Source organism: Phalacrocorax aristotelis, unplaced genomic scaffold (genome assembly GCF_949628215.1).
Source record: "Phalacrocorax aristotelis unplaced genomic scaffold, bGulAri2.1 scaffold_51, whole genome shotgun sequence".
NCBI lineage: Eukaryota > Metazoa > Chordata > Aves > Suliformes > Phalacrocoracidae > Phalacrocorax > Phalacrocorax aristotelis.
Window position 1 is genome coordinate 599,200 of NW_027441371.1, and position 18,832 is coordinate 618,031.

General features: G+C 51.6%; 1 long non-coding RNA gene across 2 annotated transcripts; it reads left to right on the forward strand.

The window, feature by feature from the left end:
• The first annotated feature begins 1,270 nt into the window (after positions 1 to 1,270).
• LOC142051469 (uncharacterized) lies at positions 1,271 to 16,645 on the forward strand. Of its 2 annotated transcripts, XR_012658507.1 has the most exons (4): positions 1,271 to 1,949; positions 2,040 to 2,143; positions 14,525 to 16,280; positions 16,481 to 16,645. It is a non-coding gene; the product is annotated as an uncharacterized LOC142051469 (long non-coding RNA). The 2 variants fall into 2 exon arrangements; XR_012658506.1 differs by having other exon boundaries at positions 1,271 to 2,143.
• Positions 16,646 to 18,832: the final 2,187 nt, after the last annotated feature.

Sequence of the window (18,832 nt, forward strand, 5' to 3'; positions counted from 1 at the left end):
TCTGGGGGCTTGCGGGTGCGGCCGCTCCCCGAGAAGCGGTGAGTTCCCCGGGAGCTGACAGAAGGGAAGAGGGAAAGGAGGAGGACGGTGACCTTTTCCCCGTGCCCAGGGCGCAGATGATGGCCGCCTCCCCGGCTCGCCGGAGCTCCCGCTCAGCCTCCCCTTGCCCCCCCCTTGCCCCGTGCGCCTGCCCCCAGCCCCGGCACCTCCCCTGCAGCGTGCCGCGTAGCCCTTGGCCGCCCCCAGGCCCTGTCGTGAAGGCAGCGAGCCGGCCCTCCTCGGTGCAGGGGCCCTTAGCAGTAGCGCGGGGAAGGGGCGCTGTGTCCAGAAGCCCCTGCGCAAGGAGAGGCTTTGGCCAGGGTCGATCGACGGTAATGACGGTCGCTGTTTCTTCTTTCCCTCTCCCAGAGACCGTGCTGAGGACGTGGTTGTCTGTCCTTCCCCCGGGGATGCCGTTGACTGCGGCCGTCTCAGGCTCGCGTGGCTTCTCTCTGCCCGGCCTCGCCGTCCTTGCAGCGCAGGGCCGAAAAGGGATAGACAAAGCCCTTCCCGGCTGTGGAGAGGAGCTGCCTCGGCTGAAGCTGGAGACGCCAACGAAAGGTAAAGCAGAAGAAACTGAAGGCGCTCTGGCTGCCAGCTGCTTTCCTGCTGCAGGCAAGAGAGAGCCTGTCCCTGCAGGTGAGGGAGGAAGGATCCCCCTTCATAGCCCGCAGCGGGCCAGGCCACCAACGTGCACCGCAGGGTCTGTACGCGTAACCCGCAGTTCGGTACGGGCGTGTAGTGCACGAGCGAGCTAGGCTACGTGCCGAGGAAGCCTCATCTCGTAAGAGCTGTAAGACACCCCCGTGTTCTCTTCAGGTGGAGGTCGGCCTAGAGTCTGGAGCTGCAGAAGAGGCAGGGAGGAGAGGAGGGGAAAGAAGCATGTGAACGGCTAAATTGTGCCAGCAGCGCTGAGAGCGAGAGTCGCGGTGAGTCCTGGGCCAGTGGGGCCCCGTTGCCTCTCTTGTGCGTCCTGGGCCCTCCCTGTCTCTCCCCCGGCCCCCTCTCTTTCCTTACCTGCTGCAAAATTATTTTTTTTTTGCACCCCCCCCGCACCTTCTTTCTCCGTCTCGCTCTGAGTGGCTCCCTGCCTCCCCGTCTTTTCAGTCCTCCCTCTCTCTTTCCTGTAGCCTGTGGCTACTTTTCCTTTCTCTGCCTCTCTCTGCCTGCAGTGGATTCCCCCTCAGTGCAGGGGCCCTTGGCAGTAGCGCGGGGAAGGAGCGGTGTGTCCAGAAGCCCCTGCGGAAGGAGAGGCTTTGGTCTGGGTCGATCTGCGGTAATAACGGTTGCTGTTTCCTCTTTCCCTCTCCCAGAGGCTGTGCTCAGGATGGGGTTGTCTGTCCTTCCTGTTCGTCTCTTCCTCTCTCTATTCCTTTGCACTGGTCCCTCTCCCTATTGTTTATTGTTTTGCTTCTCTGAACCTTTTTTTTATTCCCAGCATTTTCCCGTGACAGGAGCGGCGAAGAAGGGAGCGGAGTATCGGGGTATCTGTGGAGAGAGCATCGGGTGTTCTCCTGTCTTTGCGGGGCTGACCCTGAGGAAGCGTGGCACGTGGGTCGATAGCATGAATATATATATTTTGTGGGTGCACAAATCCTTTTCAGAGTGTCAGAGGGTAAGGGTTTTGTTCTGTTCAGCGTAAACATTGTTCTGTTTGGTGTATTTGTCGAAGACGAGAGTTTAGTGGGGGAGGAAGTCAGCTCTCTAGCTGGTTTGAGGTGGGCTATACGTGTTTGTCGGTCATCTCTCTCCTGCCAGATGTTTTGAACTAGTTGTATCTGGTTTTCCTAGGGAGTCACAAAGGGGTTTGGGGCTCCCCGGTGGCGGGTGCTGTGGCCAAAAGAGAAAGCAGGGTCACAGAGTGCTTCATTTACGGGGCTGGCCTCGGACATCTCCTGCACAAACTTCTGGTATGTAGTGATCGGGATTCGATTTCCTGAAGAAGGAGAGGATGATGGAGCTCATTATAAGAGCATAATCATTTTCTCTTCCTTTGGCAGTACGGGCACCCGAGGGCCAGCCTGCTTTTGAGGAACAGCATGAGGATGTCGGTGTCGACGCTCAGCAGTGGAAGGAAGCTTCTTTTGGAGGCCAAGAAGATGAAGTAGAGTGCGTATTTGTTGTGTTTGATTTTCATTGCGGGGATGGGGAGGGGTGGGACATGGAAAACGCGGTCCCGGGCAGGGGAGGTGTCTATGATGTGGGAGGCCGTGAGAGAGATCATGGACGCTGCTGGACAGGCGTTAGAACCCGTTGCTCAGGTTGGACGGACCCAGCAGAACCACCGCACCATCTTAAGTAATGCCTGCTCACGTACTGAGATTTTAGTAGTTGCCCCCGCATCAGCTTTGGCTTTTCCTCGTCGAGCTTGTGTTTTGGCAAGAAGCGTCTTTCGTTAAGCATTTGGGTCTAAGGGGTGTCCGTGAGGCTACGTGGTGCCCATCCCCATGAGATTTTGTGACCATCAAGTGATATTCAGCATCCATCTTATGCCCGTCTCCTGTAACTACTCTGCAGTTTTCGCTTAAGGCTTGATAGCGCAGCGTTAGCTGAGGGCGGCATTTACCCCGCTGGCCCCTCCACGCCGATGGCGTTTCCCCTGCCGGCCGCTGTCCGTTCCCTGTAACTGTGACTCTTGTCCCGGCAGAACCTTTGCCAAAGCCACCTTTGTGCTCCGCAGCAGTCTGTTTTCTGTCTCGAGTATGTTTCTTTTCGGTATCCGATACCCCAGAGCTGTGTACCGTTGGCTCAGGTCTCTCCTTGAGCTTCTGCGAGAAGAGAGAGCCTTCATCTGTTTTTATCCATGTGTCTCCTGGGGTGTTTTTTTGTTGTCCTTTACAATTTAGTTTTGCCCCAGCTACTGAGGTGTTAATTTAGCTGCTTCATACGGTTCCCGATACGCTTGTGTATTTCCACGTTTCTTTTCATGTTTTTTGTCCTTTGAGACTGATCCAGTTCTGTTAAGGGACTGAGCGAGAGAGAGCGTTGAGGTGACTCCGAATGGTTGATGGTTTTACAGTAAATGATTGACTTTATAACCAGAGATATTTTTTGAGAAGGGGTTCTTAAAAAATTTCATTCTGCTTTGCCATTCCGCTGGCGTAGATGAGCCCCAGCCTTTTTTCGGGAGGCTCATTCTGCTCCTGGGCTTCTCTGGTACTGTTCCTTGAGTTGGTTGCAGGTTTTGAGCTGTCTAAGATCTTTGGGTAGGTGTGTTTTGACATTCAGAGATGGGGAGGTTTCTGGCTGAGGTAAGAGATTAAGGAGCAGTCAAAGTTGAGCAGCAGATATATATTAGAAAGTACACTTGTACGAGCTTTTGTTTTTCCTTGGGTCAGTAAGTTTGTGTTGGGTGTTCAGGGGTAGCAAGATGGTCTGATAGATTGTTTTGGATTATTTGGTTTTGTGGGGGTGTTATGGTTTTGTCTGGGTTTTTTTGTTTGTGGTTTGTTGTTCTTTTGTGTGTGTGGTAGGTTTTTTTGTTTGGTTGTTTTGTTTTCCCGGAATTTTATGACTTGACCAAAGGTAGAAGCTTATATTTTTTCCACCGGTTTTGCCTGTGTGTTGTGCAAGTTGTTGACGTTATCTCTCAATAGGACTGACGGTGAGATGCTGCGGTAGGGGTTAGGGTGAGCGTGTTGTACGTGTCTGTATATGGAGCTCTAGCCTTCCTTCAGAAAGCAGCAGGGGCGTAATGCATAGTGTGTGTTGGGTTACGGAACTGCTCGTCGCCTTTCCCGATTGCCCGCAGAGTACCACGTTGTCCCGAGAACCTCTGCAGCTTGCGGCAGGTCCCTCGTAGATTATAAGCATCAGGGCTTCCGTTATTTTGTGGGCCTGTAGAGAGCACAGAGTCTGCGGGAAGCCGGAAGGTGGGAGGTGCTCGCAGAACGCGGGGCAGAGGTGGGAAGGGCGGCTCCCGAGGAGCGGCTGACAGAGGGGCTTTAGGGGTGCAAATACAGGGCAGGAGCTGTCGGGAAGGAGTGAGGTTCCTTCCCTAACAGTTCAGGAGGAGAGGAGGGGTTTTTGAAGTCTTGGTACCGGGGGATGGTTGGGAAAGGGGTGTTTAAGTGTTAGCTAATGGCCGCGTTCTGTGTGCAAGCAGCCTCCGGTAGCCCAGTCTCCTTCCCCGTATGTGTCAGCGCGGCCACTCGAGCGTGCTGTCTGCCGAGAGGTTCTCCACCCAGCTGTTCATGGAGTCGCTCAGGAGTGAGTTACCTACTGTGCTGGTTTTGGCTGAGAAGGGGTTAATTCTCCTCACTGTGGGGGTCAGCTACCTTTCCAGCTTCCCGCGCTCTGCCGCGTGGCGTGGCAGGGGGGGCTGGGAGGGGCAGGGCCATGGTGGGGGCGGCTGACCCCGACTGGCCAATGGCAGGTTCATTCCATACCGTGTGACACCATGACCAGTATATTGAGGGGGGGCAGTGGCAGCGCGCGGGCGGCGCGGCGTCGGGTCGGCGGGCGGCGAGCGGCTGCGGCGCGTGCGGTTTGTTCCGGCGGTTCGTTCCCCCTCTCCCCTCCCTTCCCCCCTCCCCCGGGGCTTTGCGCCTCTCGTTGTTCTCCTTTACATTGCATTTCTACTGTTGTTTCTTTTAATTTTCATTATTAAACTGTTCTTATCCCAACCCACGAGCGTTACCCTTCTGATTCTCTCCCCGATCTACCGGTGGGGGAGTGAGCGAGCGACTGTGTGGGGCTGAGCTGCCGCTAAACCACGACAGTCTTTTTGGCGCCCAACGTGGGGCTCAAGGGTTGGAGATAACAACAGCTGCTGGTCCCAGCACCATGTTGTCCTTTTTGCAGTTGGTGTTAAAAATCGGTGTTGGTTGTTTGAGTCTGCTGTGTTCTGCTGTGATTAGTAATGTTTTGCCTACGAGATTTGTTATACAAACACTCGTTTTCAGCTTTATCTGGTATTTGGGGTTTTTGCTGAAACCGTTACTGTACTTCGGATACCACCTTGTTGAGGCAATTAGCAATTATACCTCCTCCTCTGAGAGATTTTATATGGAGGAAATACAGAATAATACCTTTGCAACTTTGTTCTATGATGTCTGTGCCTTTGTTACAACAACGTTTTTGTATCTTGAACATCCTTGGGTGGTTAAGGTGCAGTCATTGTTAGTTTTTGGGCATGTTGTTTTGGTTTTGACTAAGCAACTTAAGAATATCACCCAGAAATCTGCCCCGAGGCTTGATAGTTACGAGTGGCAGGGCATGTGGGATAGCATGGGCAAATACCTAGGGCAGTGGGCACCCCCAGTGTTTTGGAGTTTCACCCCCGAGCAAGTGCAGAATCCTAAAAAACTAGTAGAATATTTGGAGAAAGTATGTTGTTACGCTGGGAACTCCAGAGAGACACAGATAACTGCAACGTGCTGGGGTCTGGCCCATGCATACCGAGCCCTGCTCAACAGTATTCAGTGCCCCCAGGGGGAAGAGAATGTCTCTGGATTGAAATGCAAAGTGACTGGCACTGTAGGCAATCCAGCCCTGACAACAGGCACTGCAGCCACTCAAACCCCCACAACAAGTACCGGAGCTAGCTCAGAAAATAAACCCGTACCAGTATCAGTTGCCCCCATACATAAGACGAAATATTGGAAGCGGACATCAACTCGTTTAGAACGGGATGATGAAGAACCAGGGCCATCGCGGGGAGAGGAGGGAGAAGTAATAAATGAAATAGAGACCACCCGATCCCTGTCCTTAAGCGAGTTGCGAGATATGCGAAAAGATTATAGCCGTCGTTCAGGTGAGCACATTGTCACCTGGCTGCTCCGATGCTGGGATAATGGGGCCAGCAGCCTGGAACTAGAGGGAAAAGAAGCCAAACAATTGGGATCCCTTTCTGGGGAAGGGGGCGTTGACAAAGCAATTGGAAAAAAAAAACCACAAGCCCTCAGCCTCTGGAGGCGACTCCTGTCTGGAGTGAAGGAAAGGTATCCCTTTAAAGAAGATGTTACATATCGCCCAGGAAAATGGACAACTATGGAGAAAGGCATCCAGTATCTCAGGGAATTAGCTGTGTTTGAGGTGATTTATGGTGACCTGGATGATCAACGGTCATCCAAAGATCCAGATGAAGCCGAGTGCACACGACCCATGTGGCGGAAGTTTGTACGGAGCGCACCATCTTCGCATGCAAACTCATTGGCAGTGATGTCCTGGAAAGATGACGAGACACCAACGGTGGCAGAGGTGATAGATAGACTCCGGGATTATGACACAAATATCTCTTCCTCGCTTGTCTCTGCTGTGGAGAAACTATCCCAAGAGGTCCAGCAACTCAAAGAAGATCTGTCCTACTCCCCACCTCGACAGAGCAGTGTCTCAGCTGTTAGGAATAAGCGTCCTTTGGCTCAAAGAAGGGGATACACACCACGGGCCACCCTATGGTTCTACCTGCGTGACCACGGAGAGGACATGATGAGGTGGGATGGCAAGCCTACTTCGACCCTACAGGCACGAGTACATGAACTGCAAGGAAGAACAGTCACTCAGGGAGGCTCTTCCAGGAAAGCTGCTGCTCCAGTTTCCAGCGAGCAAGTCCCCAGACAGAGGAGTAGAAGCGCAGATTTTATTTCTAAGTGTAATAGAGGGACTCCTGATTCACATTTACAGGAAGTGAGTTGTGACTGCCATGATCAGGACTAGAGGGGCCCTGCCTCCAGCCGGGTGGAGGAAAGGGATAACCGGGCTTACTGGACTGTGTGGATCCGATGGCCTGGCACGTCCGACCCACAGGAGTATAAAGCTTTAGTGGACACCGGCGCACAGTGCACCTTAATGCCATCAAACTATATAGGGGCAGAACCCATCAGCATTGCTGGAGTGACAGGGGGATCTCAAGAGCTAACTGTATTGGAGGCCGAAGTGAGCCTAACTGGCAATGAGTGGCAGAAGCACCCCATTGTGACTGGCCCAGAGGCTCCGTGCATCCTTGGTATAGACTACCTCAGGAGAGGGTATTTCAAGGACCCAAAAGGTTACAAGTGGGCTTTTGGTGTAGCTGCCTTGGAGACGGAGGAAACTGAACAGCTGTCTACCTTGCCCGGTCTCTCAAAGGACCCTTCTGTGGTGGGGTTGCTGAAGGTCAAAGAACAACAGGTGCCAATCGCCACCACAACAGTGCACCGGCGGCAATATCGCACCAACAGAGACTCTCTGATCCCCATCCATAAACTCATTCACCAACTGAGGAGCCAAGGAGTCATCAGTAAGACCCACTCACCCTTTAACAGTCCCATATGGCCAGTCCGGAAGTCTAATGGAGAGTGGAGACTAACAGTAGACTATCGTGGCCTGAATGAAGTCACTCCACCGTTGAGTGCTGCTGTGCCAGACATGCTAGAACTTCAATACGAACTGGAGTCAAAGGCGGCCAAGTGGTATGCCACAATTGATATTGCTAATGCATTCTTCTCAATCCCTCTGGCAGCAGAGTGCAGGCCACAGTTTGCTTTCATATGGAGGGGCGTCCAGTACACCTGGAATCGACTGCCCCAGGGGTGGAAACACAGTCCTACCATTTGCCATGGACTGATTCAGACTGTACTGGAACAGGGAGAAGCTCCAGAACACCTTCAATACATTGATGACATCATTGTGTGGGGCAGCACAGCAGAAGAAGTTTTTGAGAAAGGTGAGAAAATAGTCCAAATCCTTCTGAAAGCTGGTTTTGCCATAAAACAAAGTAAGGTGAAGGGACCTGCACGAGAAATCCAGTTCTTAGGAATTAAATGGCAAGACGGTCGTCGTCAGATTCCAATGGATGTGATCAACAAAATAGCAGCCATGTCTCCACCAACTAGCAAAAAGGAAACACAAGTTTTCTTGGGCGTTGTGGGTTTTTGGAGAATGCATATTCCAAATTACAGTCTGATCGTGAGCCCTCTCTATCAAGTGACCCGGAAAAAGAATGATTTCAAATGGGGCCCTGAGCAACGACAAGCCTTTGAACAGATTAAACGAGAAATAGTCCATGCAGTAGCTCTTGGGCCAGTCCGGGCAGGACAAGATGTAAAAAATGTGCTCTACACTGCAGCCGGGGAGAATGGCCCTACCTGGAGTCTCTGGCAGAAAGCACCTGGGGAGACCCGGGGTCGACCCCTAGGGTTTTGGAGTCGGGGATACAGAGGGTCTGAAGCCCGCTATACTCCAACTGAAAAAGAGATATTGGCAGCATATGAAGGGGTTCGAGCTGCTTCAGAAGTGGTTGGTACTGAAGCACAGTTGCTCCTGGCACCCCGACTGCCAGTGCTGGGCTGGATGTTCAAAGGAAACATCCCCTCTACACACCATGCAACTGATGCTACGTGGAGTAAATGGGTTGCACTGATCACCCAGCGGGCTCGAGTAGGAAACCCCAGTCGCCCAGGAATCTTGGAAGTGATTATGGACTGGCCAGAAGGCAAAGATTTTGGATTATCACCAGAGGAGGAGGTGACACGTGCTGAAGAAGCCCCACTGTATAACAAACTGCCAGAAGATGAGAAGCAATATGCCCTGTTCACTGATGGGTCCTGTCGCCTTGTGGGAAAGCACCGGAGATGGAAGGCTGCTGTATGGAGTCCTACACGACAAGTAGCAGAAACTGCTGAAGGAGAAGGTGAATCGAGCCAGTTTGCAGAGGTAAAGGCCATCCAGCTGGCCTTAGACATCGCTGAACGGGAAAAGTGGCCAGTGCTCTATCTCTATACTGACTCCTGGATGGTGGCAAATGCCTTGTGGGGCTGGCTGCAGCAATGGAAGCAAAGCAACTGGCAGCGCAGAGGCAAACCCATCTGGGCTGCCACATTGTGGCAAGATATTGCTGCCCGGGTAGAGAAACTGGTTGTAAAGGTACGGCATGTGGATGCTCACGTCCCCAAGAGTCGGGCCACTGAAGAACATCGAAACAACCAGCAGGTAGATCGGGCTGCCAAGATTGAAGTGGCTGAGGTGGATCTGGACTGGCAGCATAAGGGTGAACTATTTCTAGCTCGGTGGGCCCATGACACCTCAGGCCATCAAGGGAGAGATGCAACATACAGGTGGGCTCGTGATCGAGGGGTGGACTTGACCATGGATATTATTGCACAGGTTATCCACGAATGTGACACATGCGCTGCAATCAAGCAAGCGAAGCGGGTAAAGCCTCTGTGGTATGGGGGACGATGGCTGAAATATAAATATGGGGAGGCCTGGCAAATTGACTATATCACACTCCCACAGACCCGCCAAGGCAAGCGCCATGTGCTTACAATGGTAGAAACAACGACTGGCTGGCTGGAAACATATCCTGTCCCCCACGCCACTGCCCGGAACACTATCCTGGGTCTTGAGAAACAAGTCCTGTGGCGACATGGCACCCCAGAGAGGATTGAGTCAGACAATGGGACTCATTTCCGAAATAGCCTCATAGACACCTGGGCCAAAGAGCACGGCATTGAGTGGGTGTATCACATCCCCTATCACGCACCAGCCTCTGGGAAAATTGAAAGGTACAATGGACTGTTAAAAACCACACTGAGAGCAATGGGGGGTGGGACATTCAAGCACTGGGATACACATTTAGCAAAAGCCACGTGGTTAGTCAACACGAGGGGATCTGCCAACCGAGCTGGCCCTGCCCAGTCAGAAATCCTACATACTGTGGAAGGGGATAGAGTCCCTGTAGTGCACACAAAAAGTATGCTGGGCAAAACAGTCTGGGTTCTTCCTGCCTCTGGCAAAGGCAAACCCATTCGTGGGATTGTTTTTGCTCGAGGACCTGGGTGCACTTGGTGGGTGATGCGGGAGGATGGAGAAATCCGATGTGTGCCTCAAGGGGATTTGATTTTGGGTGAAAACAGTCAATGAACTGAATGGCACAATGTGAACTGCTATATAATATTGTGTGTCACCTCTGTGTTGTATCAATGATATCAGAGTACGAGCCTCCCAACCCATGGAAGATCAACTATGAAACAAGCCGTGCAGCAGTGATGGAACGATGACTGACTTGGTATGCAGCAACCCAACGCCACACACCATCTCTCCCACCCGGAAAGACTGATACAACAGATGGAGCCCAGAGTCATGGACTGCGTGAACTCAATGGACATTTTAATGGACATTTTACAGGGAAGATCCATGAACTAAGGGAATGATGTCTGTGTATTATGTTAAAGGATGGGAAGGGGAGGGGTGGTGGATGGTACGGTTGTATTGCATCATATGGGACCTGGGCATGGTGTAAGTGGTATGGAATAAGGGGTGGAGAATGTGCTGGTTTTGGCTGAGAAGGGGTTAATTCTCCTCACTGTGGGGGTCAGCTACCTTTCCAGCTTCCCGCGCTCTGCCGCGTGGCGTGGCAGGGGGGGCTGGGAGGGGCAGGGCCATGGTGGGGGCGGCTGACCCCGACTGGCCAATGGCAGGTTCATTCCATACCGTGTGACACCATGACCAGTATATTGAGGGGGGGCAGTGGCAGCGCGCGGGCGGCGCGGCGTCGGGTCGGCGGGCGGCGAGCGGCTGCGGCGCGTGCGGTTTGTTCCGGCGGTTCGTTCCCCCTCTCCCCTCCCTTCCCCCCTCCCCCGGGGCTTTGCGCCTCTCGTTGTTCTCCTTTACATTGCATTTCTACTGTTGTTTCTTTTAATTTTCATTATTAAACTGTTCTTATCCCAACCCACGAGCGTTACCCTTCTGATTCTCTCCCCGATCTACCGGTGGGGGAGTGAGCGAGCGACTGTGTGGGGCTGAGCTGCCGCTAAACCACGACACCTACAAAAGGAGTGTGTGTCACTACACCAGCCATGCCCGTTTGCTTCCCGTATTGCTTTTGGCATTTGCCCTATCGGTGTCCGCCTGTGCTTGAGTCATCTGACACGAACTGTAATTTTTGTGTGTTGCGTGGTTTGACTTTTTCTTGCAGCTCAAGTAATAGGTCTAGGGTTAAGCAGGACAATTGAGTGAGGCGTGACAGCAAAGGCGAGCAGATGGCGTCGTGTGCTGTGACGGGGCAGGCTGTGAGGTCACTCGTCTGGGATTTCTGCCTTTGGGGTCTCTGTGTTGCCGAACAAGTCAGTCAAAAGGATTTGTTTGTTTTGCGTGGTGAGCTCTTGCTTTTGGAAAGCAGTGTCTAATATCTGTGTGCCTCTCCGTATTTCCCCAGAAGTGGGCCCAGCATTGAAGGTGACGGTTCCCCAGCCATCGGGGACGGACCGAGTACGTGAGCAGGCACCTGACGTGGCCACTGACCCGGGAGGCACGGATCGGGAGGTGAGGGAACCGTGTTGGCATGGCAGGGGAAAGGATGAGTCTGGAATGTGGCTGTTGGTGGAGATGCATGGCAGGGAGCCGGACACGGGAGGGAGGGGGCGAACAGAGCATCGTGAGAAGGTAGGTCAGCACGTGACAACGGAGGGGTCGTGCAGTGCGAGCACCTATGTGACTAGTTAATGAAGGGACTCACAAAACTATATGCAAAGCGGGATGTCTGCCCCGAGCTCATCGGGCAAGGTGAGCGATGAACAGGAAACCGTAGCAGCTGTTATTTTTGAGGTGTGGAATTGTTTGTGAGCGGGCGGCCGCTTCCAGGCGCAGCGGTCACCTTGTCTCTCTGGTTCTGTAGGCACCGTAGGTGGCGGCGGCCACGACATCCAGCCTCATTAGAGCGTGGGGGAGCGGAAGTTCACGGCGCTTCCGAGGAGGCTGTTGTTGCGGAAGTGGCCGGCGTTGAGTGGTGTGACACTGAGTGATGGCACCGCACATTTGGAGATGAAGAGTATCCGTGTGACCACAGCCCCATCCTACATAGCCTGTGTGGCCTTCTTAAAGGATGGCTTTTGAGCCCCCGGATTTGGAAGGGAAGCTGAGGGGCCGATGCTGTCTTTGTGCAGGTGGCCGGTCGGTTGGGGGAAGTGCAGGTAGGGCAGGCAAGGGTTGTAAAATCAGTGGAGGGTACCGTTCAGAGACCGGACATGTTTGGGCCGAGGGAGGTTGTGGTGTCCTTTCTGCAAAACAGAAGCATCTGCCAGGCAGGGGAGTTCCTGCCTGTGCTTGTGCTGTTGTGTGGATTTTGTAGTCTGTTCCTTACTGTACTTGGGTCTCGATGTGTCTGTTGTTCTCCGTGCTGAGCAGGCACCTAGGTAGCAATATTGAGGGTTTTGCAAGCCCTGGCTCATCGGCATAATGGTAACCGAGAGCTTCCTTTCTCGCATTTTAAGTCTACTGCATAGATTTGTCTTGTGTCTGAAATATTAGACCTTTATAGAAGGTCATCTTTTTGCGGCGGTGATTAAGGCGGCCTCAGTACTGCTGCTGAGGAGCAGTCTGAATACGCAGAGCCCTTTTCTGGGACCTGTTCCCTGCACCTGAACGTTCTGAGGTCTTTAAGAGTGGCTTGTCGCTCGTGCATCGTCCTAGTTGTGGGTATATGGTTTCATCGCAGGTGATGATGGTACGTGACTTCTCTGCGGATGCTATAGCTTCTTCCTCGCTGCCGTATAGATCTTCTCGCCCGGTGGCATCTCTGGGCCGGAAGTCCGTCGTCTCGGTGAGAGTTTTCTTAGGTGCCTCGATCGCGTCGCTTGTAGTATTTGTGAGCGGTGTCGGTCCGTGCACGTCGATGCCTGTGTCAGAGCTGCTCCGCCTGGGGGTGTAGCAATGGTAGAGCGGGGGAAAGAATAGCAATAAGAGTATATGGTTAATGTTAATATGCATAGACTGTTCTGGCAACGCCTGTACAACCCTCGTCGGAGCGAGTGGCCGTTGGCAGCGGGCGAGGACGGTAATTTCCGGGGCGTTTTGTGGGTGCCGAGGGGATGACCGTAGCTGCCTGGGAGAGGCAGCTAGAGTGCTAGCTGAGCAGAGGGCACCTCTCAGCTGTTCAAGCTTGTACGTGTGTGGGGCTTAGCATTTGATTGAAGGTATTTCCTTTAATGGCATGCAGTAGTTGGGCTCTAGATGGTATTCCTATGTGGAAGCAAGACCTGTGGAATGGTTAAGCTGTTGCTGTGCGTCCAGGTGACTTGTTCTATCATGCTGTTCTTGCAGAGGATGAAGATGGAGCTGTGCAGGGTGATGGAGCAGAGCTGAGTAGAGCACACTAAGGCGGCGGGTCCGTGTGCGGGATTAAAGGGAAGATGCGACCGAAGGCTATTTGAGGAGCATTTCAGGCGAGCTGGGTCGCAGTGAGGGGGCGCATGGGGCTGGTGACTTTGTTCTCTTTGCTCTCAGGAGCACAGCGCTATCCCTAGGGGCTGGCAAGGTTCTAATTGTGGGGCCGGCGCCCATCGGGTGCTTCTTTTTGCGTTACAGTTTAAAGCGTGGATCGCTCTGATGTTTGAGGAGTTTCTGGGCAGTTGTCGTCTGCGGCGTCGTTCCCAGATGCGTGAACAGCTCTGCTCTGTCGCTGTCTGTTTTCAGGGAGCGTGATTTCTTTCCTGCATCCTTACATTCTTAGGTCTTGTAGCTGGGCTTCTTGTGCCTCCTCCCTCTCAGTTTTGAGAGGAACTTCTTGTCACGGGCCCTGACGCTCTTCTAATCTTTTTGGATCGCGTTAGGGCCTCCTTGCGTCACTGTCAGGGTTCTGCAGGTCTTGTTGCTGGACGAGCTCTTCCGTCCAGTTGTCTCTGTGTTTGCCGAGAGCGTTCTCTCGTCTCGGAGGCGCGCAGTTTGTAGTGTTTCTCATAGCATTGGTGTGTGCGTTTGAGTTTGTCTCGGACCGCCTTGTTGGCCGTGTAGAGTCGGGTAGGTGGCACAGCGATGAGAGGTTAGGGTTCATCTGTTGCTGTGCCAAGGCTGTTGGGGGAAAAGGTCGTACCGTCATCTCAGATTGAGTGGCCCTCCTCAGCGGGCGAGGACCGTTTTGTGGGCTCGGAGGCCGTGACCGTGGCTATCTGGGAGAGGCAGCTAGAGTTCAGCTGAGCAGATTACCTCTGCAGGGTGTTCAAGCTTGTACGTGCGTAGGGCTTCATGTTTGATGTCATATGTTTGTTTTTAATGGCAGGTTATAGTCGGTCTTCAGGAACCGTTAAGGTACTGCTGTGCAACCAGGCGACTTGTTTGGTATTGGTTTTGGAGATGCTGAGGGACGAGTCGTGCAGGGCGACGGAGGGGAACTGAGGGGACCGATGTAAGCGGGTGAGTCGGTGCGTGGTGTATATAGAGGGAAGATGTGACCGATGGCTCTATGACTCCGTTGCTCCTTGCGTTTGTCTTTTGTTTTGGTTTTGAAGTAGCGTAGCAATGAGCAAAGGAGGCAAGTCGAGCAAGGCGAGTGGTGATTGGTGGGCTGAAGTAGCAGCTCTTCTGAGGTGTTGTGTTGCTGGGGAAGTTATAAGCAACGCGCGTTGTTCGGGTGTTACGGACGGCGGGCGAGGTGCCGTGTTCAGCTGCAAGTGACGTAGGCCGGGTGGGAGGCTGTCGAGGGAAAGGGGTGCAAGACGGGGATTGGTGCGGGCAGGCTGTGGCATCGGGCAGCATCTCAGGAGGTGCCTTTTCGCTTGGCTTTTTGCAGGTGCCGCTGGCAGGCTCGGAGCGGTGCTGCCGCATGCCTATGAGAGGTCTGAGAAGGTGGGGCAGTGGCCAGCATCTAAGACCAGAGAATGCTGTGGTCCGTCGTCGAGCTCTTCAGTTTTGTAGGTAACACGTGGGCCGTCTTTGGAACGGCGTATGAGCATTAGAAGTGAGCTGGGTAGTAATGAGGAAGTCATGGGGCGGTGATTTCTCACGAGCGTAACGGTAGTTTACTGTGTGTTCATACATTTGGTGCCACAAGCGATGACGGAAGCGGGGTGTGATGCTGGAATCTGTGCAGAGCAGGTGAGCCGATGGGCATGTTCGTTTTGATGAGGGGGGTGCTCTGGTAGAGATCTGTGTTGACCTGTGTGATACTTATTGCTGGCCCTGGTGTTTTTTGGGTTTTTTTTTTTGTTTTTTTTTTTATTTTTTTTTCCACGTGATGAAGAGGCACCTGGCCACTGCGAGAATATCCTGGTTAGCTGGTGTGTTTCTTGTTGTGAAAGGATTCATAATCTGGCCCATCTGAAAGCCCCGCAGTGTGACTTTTGTTAGGAAGAGATTTTATAAAATTGAGATATTTCTTATTCAGTGAGGTTGCATTCTATGAACTTGCCATCAGAGTGCATCTTAGAGACAGTGTCTTTGTCAGCAGAACTCATCAGCACAAGACTTGCAAAGTATTGCTTTTTTTTTTTAAGATAAAAAAATCAATGGTCCTTGCGGAGATCCAAGCACAGCACATACTCCAGATGTTGATGGCATTGGTAGTGCTTGGGTTCCCAGTTGTAACAGTCGAGATACCATAAAAATACGGTTCCCCTGTATGCTTCGGTACAGCCGAACGCATTAGCAGGTCTGCCGGTCCTTCTTGGTAGCCCCGTGTATTGCAACACTGGGGATTTGATTTGCGTGTTTTTTTTGTTGTGGTATTTTTTTTCCCCAAAAAAAGTAAAACCGTATCGGGGATCTCTTCACGCACCGATTCTTCTGTCATAAATGAAAGTTTAAAAAAAGCTAACAGTGTCTGATTTACGACGTGACTTGCGCTGTTTCAGCTGTAACTGCCAAGCAGATGTAGGGTACGATTTGTTAGGTGTACTTAAGCGCAGGTAGGTATTTGTTGTGAATATTTAATGAGGGGCGACTGAATGTTGGGGGGCGGGGGGGTTTCCTGCCGGTATTTTGAGGGAGCGCTCTTAAGTATTTTATTTCAGTCTCGCTTTCGACGCGCGTTTCCCTGGCAGTTCAGCAGCACCTCTTGGGCGGGGCAGCTGGGCGGACGTCCCTCCCGACTCCGTAACACGCCAAAACCCCCCAGTCACGTTGCTGCTGTGTATTTTGGAGATAGATAATCTTATGGCGGGCGTGAACGGCTGTGCGAGTTAAATGAACGCAGAAGGAAAATGGAAAGCTTTTATAGCCTAGACGCTCATATTGGATGTGCGTAAACACGCGCCCGCCTTCTCAGCACAAAGTGAATTACTGAGACTTATTCTTAATTTTTTACGTTACTCTTTCAAGTTTGACGCTTCACTTCAGGCTTCGTGGAGCCAGGCAGCAAGACGTGCGGCGGCAGGGCGAGGGCTGTAGCTGCTGCGGTGGATCTGTAAGCGGAGGTTCCGGTACAACTTTGCCCCGCAGCCTCACGGGGTTATCTCCCCGCAGCGGTGCCGTAAGGAAGGGATGAGACGTTTTCCAGCACCAGCCAGAGCGTTCAGTGTTACACGAAGAATCTGTTCAAAATGGTATCGGTTAGTCTTAATACTGTTTTCAAGTGTTCCAATCACTCTAGCTTTTAAAGGATGTGTTGTGTTTTGAGATGACCTGTTTGCCTAGGATCTTGCTGCGGCTCAATTTCCTTCCTATCCCTTAGGCTGACTGAGCTCCTCCGTCTTCTTCTGTGCTATTTTATTAACGTGCTGAAATATAGTTTGGGATTTCTGTTTTTCAGATGTCTTCTAAGTGTCTCGTGATGCTCAAGAGATGCCCCCCGGCCCGGGTTTGCCTGCTGGTCGTTAAGCGTGGTGAAGGTAAGGGGCCATCCCTCTGCCTGGAGGCTCCCGGCTCTGTCTCCAGCAGGTGCCCCGCAGGTGCGGCCGCAAGGGCTGCCTGGAGGGGAGAGTCGGGGCCCCCAGGGACCGGGGCTGTTTGTTGCCCCAGGGAGCCCGTCCCAGAGCGGTAACAGAGTGGGAGCATGGCCGAGCAGAGCCTGAGAGAGATGTGACACTGTCCTCTGGCACGCTCCCGCTCCGCTGTGGGGTGGCCGCCAGCCTGCGGACAGGGGCTGGGGGGGCTGCCCCACCTTTTAGATATTAGCAGAGCTCCCCTTTTTTGGGGGGGTGGGTGGGGTGGGTGTGTGTACCTTTGTAAATGACACTATTAATGAGCTGCAGGTTGGAGCAGATTCCCTTGTTTAGTGCCCTTCTTGGGGTTGAATCACAGATTCTTAGGTTGGAAGGGACCTCAGGGATCACCTAGTCCAACCTTATGTCATAAATTGAGACCACAATGGATCATAATCCAATTAGAATTTTATTAATTGTAGCAAGTAGAATATGAGCAAATACAGCGCTGGACGGCAGGGGCGTCTGCGCTCCGCCAACTGCCGTACTGAGCAGTTCAAACAGTCTCTCTTTATACATCTTTACTTCCATGTTCAATGAGATAGTGGAGGTACTTTTCGCATGCTTCAGTTGTTGTTAGGGGGTCGTTTCCTGCTTCCTGGTGATATGGGGTTGCTTGTCTTATCTCTGTCGATAAGTTTGGTTATCTTGCATAAGCACGCCTGGGAGGTATTCTTCGCATGCTTTACATTGAGCTTTAACATAAGTCTTAATAAACAATACCTTAGTTCAGTTTCTCACAATCCCCCCTTTTTCTTTTTATCCTATTATTGTTTATTAGACACTACTTTCATTTTCGGCACTGCAGGCAAATCTTCTTCCACAATTCCGACATTTATCATAACACTCACAAGGTAATATCTCACAATTACAATCATAGTTCTTATGTGGCATAATGCATTCACAACAATCGTCATCTTCATTAATAGATACACTCTTATATTTTGCTTCAGACCTTGTAGTCAAAATAAGCAATTTAGCTGGGTCAAACCGTTCTTTAATAAAATGTAAAATACAGCGTAATATACAAGGTCTAAATATAAGTCCCAGAATCAACATAATAAGCGGTCCTGCTAAAGCAGACAACAAAGTGGTTAGCTAAGGTGAAACATTAAACCAGCTTTCATACCATAACTTGCCCGCTTCACGATCTTTTTTACGTTGTTCTAACCTTTTCCGGAGTTCAGACATGGTGTCTTGGATTACTCCCGTATGGTCAGCAAATGAACAACATTCTTCATTGAGAGCTACGCATAACCTTCCTTCCTTTAAGAACAATAGGTCTAATCCTCTCCTATTTTGCAGCACCACTTCTGATAAAGATTTTACTGAAGTGGCTAAATTTTGAATAGATTGCTCTATTTTTGCTAAATCCTCATCTACAGCCATCTGCAAATTTTGCAACTCCTGACCTTTTACCAGGGAGGCTATGCCTGTACTTGCTCCAACTCCACCCGCTATCAGCAGTGTAGCTAGGGTTACTGCCGTAATTGGCTCTCGTTTTTGTCTATTCAGGTTTCCTTCAAAGTGGCGTAGCACCTCCTCAGAGGTGTGATAGATTAGGCGAGGAACAATAATCACCTGTATGCAAAACTGAGATTCATTAAACACATTCAAGGATAGGCAAGGCGTTATTCCGATGTCTGAACAAACCCATTTAGCTCCTGGTGTCGGGATAGCCCATTTGTCCTTTTTATTTTTGTGTTTCTCTATATTGGTGTTAGTGACTATTCGGCTGCACAAAGGCTGATACTTTTCGGGCACTGTGCCTATACATTTTCCCTGACCCGTTACTAATTGAATAGTAATTCCTTGCGTATGATTCTTCTGGTCATCCCATTGACATTTTTGTGGGTTTAAACCATTAGACCATCGAATCATACCTGGTTTTCCAACTGCCTCAAAATATGGTGGTCTAATATTATAACATAACCAGCATTTTTCAGTTAAATTTGGTTTGCTTTCATTAAGGGCACGATAAGAGGCTTGCATTAGATTCCATAAGGGGTCCTTGGGTTCTGACAACTCTAGATCTCTGGATAAAGAGAATTCAGTCACAGCATCATTAGTTGTTTTCGAAGGAGAGCCTGAGGAAGGGGTTATGACAATTACGGGGGCCATCTTTTCTTCAGAGGAAGTGAGCGGATTCAGGACCAGATTTGGTCCTATTGGCAAAGGAT